The sequence below is a fragment of the Herpailurus yagouaroundi genome, unplaced genomic scaffold (genome assembly GCF_014898765.1).
Source record: "Herpailurus yagouaroundi ecotype Mexico unplaced genomic scaffold, PumYag 142, whole genome shotgun sequence".
NCBI lineage: Eukaryota > Metazoa > Chordata > Mammalia > Carnivora > Felidae > Herpailurus > Herpailurus yagouaroundi.
In genome coordinates this window covers 10955279-10964128 of record NW_024412397.1, presented here as the reverse complement: position 1 = coordinate 10964128, position 8850 = coordinate 10955279, and the positions used below count along the sequence as shown (strand labels likewise).

At 32.7% G+C, this 8850-nt stretch overlaps 1 protein-coding gene across 4 annotated transcripts in view; it reads right to left on the bottom strand.

The window, feature by feature from the left end:
• The window catches only part of CDH19 (cadherin 19), a 108306-nt gene extending 99794 nt beyond the window's left edge, over positions 1-8512 (bottom strand). Inside the window, exon 1 of one of the 4 annotated variants that reach the window (XM_040478600.1) lies at positions 8117-8512. The gene's annotated coding sequence lies outside the window, so the exon portion shown is untranslated. The remainder of the gene's footprint in view (positions 1-8116) is intronic. The other 3 variants (XM_040478601.1, XM_040478603.1, XM_040478599.1) reach the window with 3 other exon arrangements.
• Between the last annotated feature and the right edge of the window lie 338 nt (positions 8513-8850).

Here is an 8850-nt window from a genome sequence, read left to right as displayed (position 1 = left end):
GGAAAGGAAAGGAAAGACAGATCAAAATCTCCTTAGGTAAATAAAAGAAACTTCCTCCATCCTCCAGGAAAGTATCATAGCTTGCTCTTAATAAGAGTATTTAGACAGGAATTGGAATTCCTGGCTATTTTTTAAAGGTATATGTAGGAGGAAATTTTGAAAGATAAATTTGGAAAAAAAAATCTTTAAGAAAGTACAAAAACAAAGCACAGATATAGAAAATAGGATAAAAAAAAGACTGAAAAGATTAATTCAAAAGGCACAACATACAAAAGTAGATCTGGAAGAAATGGAAGGCAAATATTATTACAGAATAAGTGGCCATTCACAGTCTCCACGTTTTCTCATCCAATCTACAGAAAAATGCAATCTGGCTTTTCTCCCAATACTACAATGCAACCAATCCATCCAGGGTGAGAAGGATCCCCTTTATTTCTTTAACAAACTTCAATAAATACTTTTCTTTTCTTTTTTTTTTTTTTTGAAATTAGTGGTGCAGCACAATGTTGCCTTCATCGTAACCCCACTCCTTTTTAAAAATTCTCTTTTTTGGCTTGCAAAGCACTATAAACTTTCAAGTTCCTCTTTCACCTCAAGAATCTCTATTTTATTTGATTGTCCTCTTCCCTAAATACTCGAGTTCCATTTTTTTTTAAGAGAGAGACAGAACACACATGCACAAATAGGGGAGGGGTAAAGAGAAAGAGACAATCCCAAGCAGGATCCATGCTGTCATCTCAGAGCCCAAAGTGAGTCTCAATCCTACAAAGTGTGATATCCTGCCCTGAGTGGATATCAAGAGTCGGATGGTTAGCTGACTGAGTCACCCAGGTGTCCCATTCTTAAGAAATATTTTGCTTATTCTATAATGAGATAATTTATCTTTGGATTTTATGGCTTCGATTAACATCTAGACACGAAAGCATCACAAAGGATCACCAACAGTTCATATTTATCTTTTTCTTAATCTATAGACCTACTTTCTAAGAGACATTTCAAAGTCTATGACCCACATAGAAACCGTTATCTTTTATCGCTTGTTCATCTTATTATTATGTTTTGTCTCTCACTGAACAAAATCAGTACCCGCTCAAAAACTGGCACTTGAATAAGTGAATAAAGAATCCCCCTTCCACATTTGCTTTACCTCCACACATATTCAAGCTTCATCTATGGTCAATTCTACCTCTTAAGTCTCTCAAATATATGCACTTACTTCCTATAACCTCCAATTTATTAATCCATAACTTTTTGTCATGAATTGTTTTCTCATGAAAGTAAAATAAGCTGAAACTATATTTTTTAAAAAAATTAGAAAATATATTTCAGGAGTATTAAGTATTTCACACCATTTTATCTATTAAACTCATGCCTGGACACAATCCTAAAGAAGCAAATTGTTATTTAGAAATTTTGGTGCAAAACATTGTTTACCAATATATTATTGTGTCAAAAATATAAATCTATTTGTTAAAGCTAGTTAAGTAACTTTTGACACATATACTCAAATGTTTAAAGAGATTAGACAGGACAATGACAATGATAGTTGTTGGGTCGTTGGATAATAGAAAGATTTAGTAGTGGACAACACTCACAGTATTAATAAGTAGAGTTCTATAGTGAGTTGTATGTAATTGGAAAAATCAATGTTACCAGCTGAACATGAAAACAGAAATCTCTCTTAACTTGTCACCAAAGGAAGCCACATCAATACGAGCAGGAATTAACCCAGCGCCAAAACTAACATGCACCCAAAGTGCCCAGATTAGGTTTCTTAAACCGTTTGTCAATTAAAAAGCGAACTGAAGAGTGGTACGTCTTCATGAATAGCTAAAGACAAGTTTTTGGAGTGATTGTCAGGAATCAGAAAAGAGTGGATTTAAGAATGACTAGAGTCTAGAACTGGTTTCCAAGAGTAGATGACTCATTCAAAGTAGATGCTAATAGAGGAAAAGCAGAGATGTGGGAACTCTTCCCTGGGAAGTTTGGAGTTAAAGAAGAATGTTTCAAGATAGAAAATGTAGTGTTTGAGATTCCATTTTGGGGACAATTAAATGAGCAATAACAAGCAAAAATGTTGCAAAGAAAAAAATAAACTGAGTACCGACGTAACCACTCAGTAAATTCTGTTTATTATGAATAACAATATATAAGTAAATAATAGTAATATAATTATAATAGTTTCCTTACACTTCTCTGTGACTTGAGAGTTAAAGAAATTCAGAAAATTCAACTTTTAATCTATCAGATTATTCCATGTATTAAGATGATACTCAAATCAATTTCAAAACTGAAAAAAAATTAATTAAGAGCTTAATTTAGTATTTATTCATCCACAAAAATTTTGGACTAAAATTATAATAAATTTTAGTAAATACAATATTGGAAACACCTTTCAAGGGAGATTTTTAAATCCTTTTAACATGAATGGCATGCTTACAGAGTAAATAAATTTCTACTTTATGATTCCCAAAATAAGAGATTTGGGTACATCATTTTAATTCTAAATAAAATATATATAGGAAAAATTAAAAGAGATACATATTTAGAACTAGAAAATGCTAAAAGTGTACCTCCAAGAGATGGGATGAGTTAAAAATACATATAGATTTCAAGAAGGAAAATCAACATGAATATAGTTAATTTGATATACAAAATGGATTTCAAAAGCAAGATGATATAGATTTTTTAAGTTTTTGATTCCTCTGCATTTTATGCCAGAGAAGATAAACATGCTTCCTTTCAGTGTTTAAATGTAGAAGCATTCAGTATAATCTGACAAATTAATTAATGAATTAATTAATGAGTGAATAAATTTCCTTTTTCTCCCTAAAACTTAAGTTCTCTAGATTATGAGCCGCTCCATTTATAAATGGGTAAAAAGTTAATATGTTCTATGAAGAGATGATGTTCTTTTAAATTTTTTTAAATTTTTAATGTTTTTGTTTATTTTTGAGACAGAGAACGCGCACTAGTGGGAGAGGAGCAGAGAGAGAGACACACACAGAATCCGAAGCAGGCTCCAGGCTCGGAGCTCTCAGCACAGAACCTGACAAGGGGCTCAAACTCGTGAACCACAAGATCATGACCTAGGCTGAAATGGTACGCTTGACTAACTGAGCCGCCCAGGGGCCCCAAGGGATGATGGTCTTACACAAAATAATCCTTCACCTTATTTTCTTAATGTGGCAATCCTAACATCATTTTGTTTCACAATATGTAGAAAGCGGCTAATTAATAGTTTACTAAAATTTGTGATAGTTAACTCACACATATACAGCATTAAAAATGTATTGCTTGTTCCTCTTCTCAATGCAAATGCTCAATAATATCATTATAATACAATGTCACATAATCTCATCAAAATTATACTTATGATTTAAGAGCTGTGTGTGTGTTTTTCTAAATTTTAAAATGTTTATTATTTTTGAGAGAGAGAGAGAGAAACAGAGCACGAGTAGGGGAAGGGCAGAGAGAGAGAGAGAGTCATAGAATCCGAAGCAGGCTCCAGGCTCTGGGCTGTCAGCACAGAGTCTGAAGTGGGGCCCAAACCCATGAGCCACAAGATCATGCCCTGAGCCAAAGTGCGACGTTTAACCGACTGAACCACCCAGGCGCCCCTAAGAGCTGTGTGTTTTAAACATTAGTTTAATATACACACACAATGACAACATTACTCCGTATCTTTAAAATGGTTTCAATTTAAATTTCATAGAAGTAACTTTATATATAATCCATTATGTAAATGACATAAAATACAAGACACAGCAGGTGTCGGTAAGAATGTGGAGAAAGGGGAGCCCTCTTGCACTGTTGGTGGGAATGCAAATTAGTGCACCCACTCTGGAAAACAGTGTGGAGGTTCTCAAAAAGGTAAAAATAAAACTACCTTACAATCCAGCAACTGCACTGCTAGGTATTCACTCAAAAAATACGAAAGAATATGAATTCAAAAGGGATACATGCATCCCAATGTTTATAGCAGCCCTACCTGCCACAGCCAAACTGCGGAAGCAGCCCAAGTGTCCACTGACGGATGCATGGATAACAAAGATGTGGCACATATATACAATGGGATGTGACTGAGCCACGAAAAAGAATGAAAGCTTGCCATTTGCAAGGACATGGATGGAGCTAGAGACTATTATGCTAAGCAAAATGTCAGAGAAAGACAAATACCACTTGATTTCACTCCTGTGTGGAATTTAAGAAGCAAAACAAATCAGCAAAAGGAAGGGAGAGAGAGAGAGAGAGAGAGAGAGAGAGAGAGAGAGAGAGAGAGAGAGGCAAATCAAGAAACAGATTCTTGACGACGGAGAACAAACTGATGGTTACCAAAGGGGAGGCGGGTGTGGAAATGGGTTAAGTAGGTGATGGGTGTGCTAAGTAGGTGTACTAGTTGTGATGAGCACAGGATGATGTATGGGAGTGTTATATTATTATATTCTACACATGCAACCAGTATAGCACTGTATGTAAATGAATTGGAATTAAAATAAAAACTTTAAAAAATTAAAAAAAAAAGATGAGGGGAAAAGAAAAGGCATAGAATTTTAACAAATAATTTGTGTGGTCTTGAAATTATCAAATGAGTGTGTGTGTGTGTGTGTGCACATGCATATGTTTCAAATTCATGAATATTTAAAATTTATATATATAAATACATAAACAAATACATAGACACATATGTATAAGTGTGTATACGAAAACACATATGCTATTTATTATTAACCACTAATTTGGAGTCAAATCCTGATATACTTATAGAATTGGCATATCTTACAGACATTGGATACAAGAAAGAAAATAACCAAAGAGTAACCAATGTCCTCCATGGACCTGAAGACAAAAGCCTTATTTAGAAGGGAGAGACTTCTATCTGAAAAGTGATGTTATGACCCCTTTCTTTTTCATCTAATATTATAGGGAAATCGTTATATTTTGCTTTTCTGGTTCAAAAGCAATCTCAAGCATTGTCATGAAGTATTTACTTAATAACAAAGAACAATACCATTAAAAAGTTTTTAGAAAGATGCATGTATACCCTTTTCTTTTTATCTCTTTAGTTTCCTTGTTACATTTTATGTTTGTCTCTGAATTTAGCCGCATTATCTCTTCATCAAAAAAAGGTCAATCTCTACTAGAATTTTTTTAAAAAATGGTAGCAAACCCTTGGAAACAATTTAGCTATAATCCAATTTAAAAACAGAAAAAAAAATGGTGGCATTTTCTTTTTCTATGATTTATATGTATAATTTGCTCATTTCCACAGAAATGACATTTCTAAATTTTGCACTTAGAGAAAATTACCTAGGTTATTTTAAGCTATAACTGATGTGCCAGAATTTTTCTCACTTTAATATACTATCCTATAAATTTACAAAGTTCATTTATCATGTAAGTTCTTAGAATGAAGGAACAGATAAAATGTGGATGTACTGATCTTGTAATTTGTTAAGTCACTGTCCTATACTAACATTTCAAACTCGACTTGGTGTGCCAAAGCAAAGCCTCCAACAATTAGATACTTTCTCTTAACTTTAAAACATTCTTTGATGATCCTGAATGTATTTTTAGTGAGTAATTAGTGCAATGAATTTCTGACAAAAATATTTCTGCTCTCCTAATTCTAAAGTGGTTTTTAAAGTGAGACCAGAATGCTCTTACTGGATCATCTCAGAGCATGCATCATTTCAGAAAGACATTGATTTGTTGTAAGTTGCAGAAAAGCAGGTTTTAGAACATTTAAGTTGATTCTTTCAAGTGAGTGGTGATGAGAGTTGAAAACTCTTTGAGTATGGGTTTTTCAAGCACGCGTCAAACATCTTTCTGGTCACTTTGGCAAAAGCAACTCATTTCTCAAGTCTGTGAGCTGTCAAAAGCAATGCTAGAAAGAAAGGATTCATGTGGGGTTATTATGTTTCATGTTTGTTTATTTTTCACCCTCAACCTGTTATGCCAAAGCAAAGACATAGGTACTGGAAGATTATAAATATTAGAGGAAATTGTCATGACAACAAAATATAAATGTTTCATTTTCTCCTATGTATTATCATTGTTCTCAAACATTAGGTCAGATGCAATAAATCCCAAACTAAAGAAAGGTATATGAAAAGACCAACATGTCCTTTTAAATCATGTGATACACTTATTTCTACTATATTACTACCCAATAACGTGTTAAATACTACTCAGTAACACTTTGAATATAATATATAAAGAGAACATGTTAAGAGCGTGAGTGTCAAAAATATTCAATATCAATTTATATTTAGTTATAGGTTATCATTTATCAAATTGTGTATGTCTTCATTATGACAAATTCCTGAAAGATGAGCCAGATATCTTAAGAATGCTTGAGAAGCATGTGTGTACATCATTTTAAAGATTTTAATGCATCTTAATTTATGATAATTTGATTGAATTTGTTAAAAAAAAAAAAAAGCTCCCTGGGGATAAGTATATTGGAAAGATTCCAGAGGAGAAAACAAAACCAAAAATATAAATAGATAATATATCCTTTAAGACTTCTACAACGTGTGTGTGTGTGTGTGTGTGTGTGTGTGTGTGTGTGTGTGTCTGTGAGAGAGAGAGGAGAGAGAGGGAGAGAGAGAGAGAGACACTAACAGTATAAATATTTCAATATTTCATTAAGGCACAAGAACTAACTAAAATTGACAATGGAAAATAGAGATATAATTTACAGAATGATCTGAGACATTTTGGTCATTGTTAAAACACATGTAAAGAATAAGAGATCAGATGACTTCTAGATTTCATAAACTGGTTATTTGTAAAGATTGAATAATTTTACACTTTTAATTTTATAATATTTATTCCTTTTTGGGAATAGTTGTGTTAGTTACAAAATTTGGAAAACAGAAATGTACACTTTATATTAAAATGTAAATATTTTAAATTAAAAATTAGAAATATGTATATGTGCATATGTGTAATATTTAAACATCTAAAGTTTTTTAAATGTGGAATAAAGGATATTATATGAATGTATATTATTTTATTACATTATTTGTTATTGCAAATGGATCCAAAATATAAATATATATTGCTAAAGTTGTAAATATTTTACATTAATAATGTCTTCTCTACAGATATATTAATTCAAAAAATGAATTCATAGAACTAAAATAGAAATGTATTTAAAGAAAATAGTTGCCATTCTATTTAGATATTTTTGTTGCTACCTCTTTGTGTGTTTCTTCTATTGCAGTTACAGATTTACTAAATCCCTCAGGCAAATTTACACTGAGATATTTCATTAAAACTAGTAACCCTACTAAAAATTGCTTGTTATAAACTAAAACTGAAACAATATTAAGTATCTCCTACAATTTACATATTCTTAATTTAGACATTTTTGTCTTTCACATTTGATGAATTAGTTTTATCACATGTAATAGATATAATTTACTGAAATTAATATGTGCACATTCCTGAAGATGTGTCTGTATTGATAATATGCCCAACAGATTCCTTTTATTAGTATCATTATTATAATATTCTTCATTACCGAAGCTTTTTGCTTTAAGACTTTTCTAAAGTCAGTACCAAGTTTGATACCCAAAACAACTGGCAAAGGGGAAGAAAATAAAATAATTATATGTCAACTTTGAGAATCGATAGTCCTTCAAAGAAACATTCAGTTGTATTCAGATACGCGGAAAGCTCCATACTGATAATCATAAATAATTTAATTAAATCAACAATTAATTTAATTAAAATATTTACTTTATATTTTTCTCATCCCTTTAAGGTGCTTTCATGGTTTATAGCATCTGATAGTATAGAGATAAACATATGATAAAACAAAATCCTGGAGACAGGGAAAGAGGCAGCAGTGATGCTTTCCCCCCAATAAATTTAACGTTTTAAAGTTCTAGATTTTTCCTCAAATCTCTAGTGCAGAGATGGCAGATATTTTCACAAATATTTGGTTTTGAAAAAGTTCATATACGTGTCATGGTTTTACATATTGTAGAACATTTTTCCCCTTATGGACCATAAACTAGCAAAGAGCTTTTCAAGTACTTTGGGCCCCCTATCCACTAAGAGATAATATATAGAAGTCAAATATGCCTAATAATCACATTCTTACCTGTGTATCTTCAAGTTCTAAGAGGTCTGAAAACACTGAGTTTCCAAATTCGTGATAAACGCAGAAGGAACAGCAGGAGGAAGCCTTCTTATTTTGCTTCACCAGCTTCTCGTCGAACCTGACATCTGGGTTACTGCTCTGAGTTGCGGATGCCTGGGCTTTTAGTATCACTATGTCACTATGTCACTGCTTACTGAATGCTATTTTGGGTTCTCTGAGTAGAGCCATGAACACTGAGCCTTTTGTGCAAAATATCATAAGGGCACTCTGATGTCCGTTCATAGGCTTGGATGAAAACGCAGACAGCTCCAGCAAGTGGTATGAACAGTTCCTCCCCACCCCCCGCCTCCTTTTTCCAAACAACAAGCAAAAGGAAAATAAAGTACGCATTGGCTGGAGGTGATAAGGAGGGAATTCAACTTCTGCGAGTGGAAAGGACATGCCCTCCGCTTGAGGATTAGCTGATGAAACAAATGATCGATTTAAAACATGCACAAAAGTTACTAAAAACAGAAGAGCTTTTCCAATCTGTGCCTGTGCCTTCTGGTTGCTCCTTTAGTCAGTCTTTCTGCTCAGGAATCAAATAAAATACAGACAGAGGGCAATGTCTAAATTAAAATCCCTTTCTTCTCCTCGGTTTATTACCTAAATATACTTATTGTGTTAAATTTATGATTAGATTTTGTTATAATTATTGTTATTTATTATGAAGTACGTAATAATAAGCTATCTGT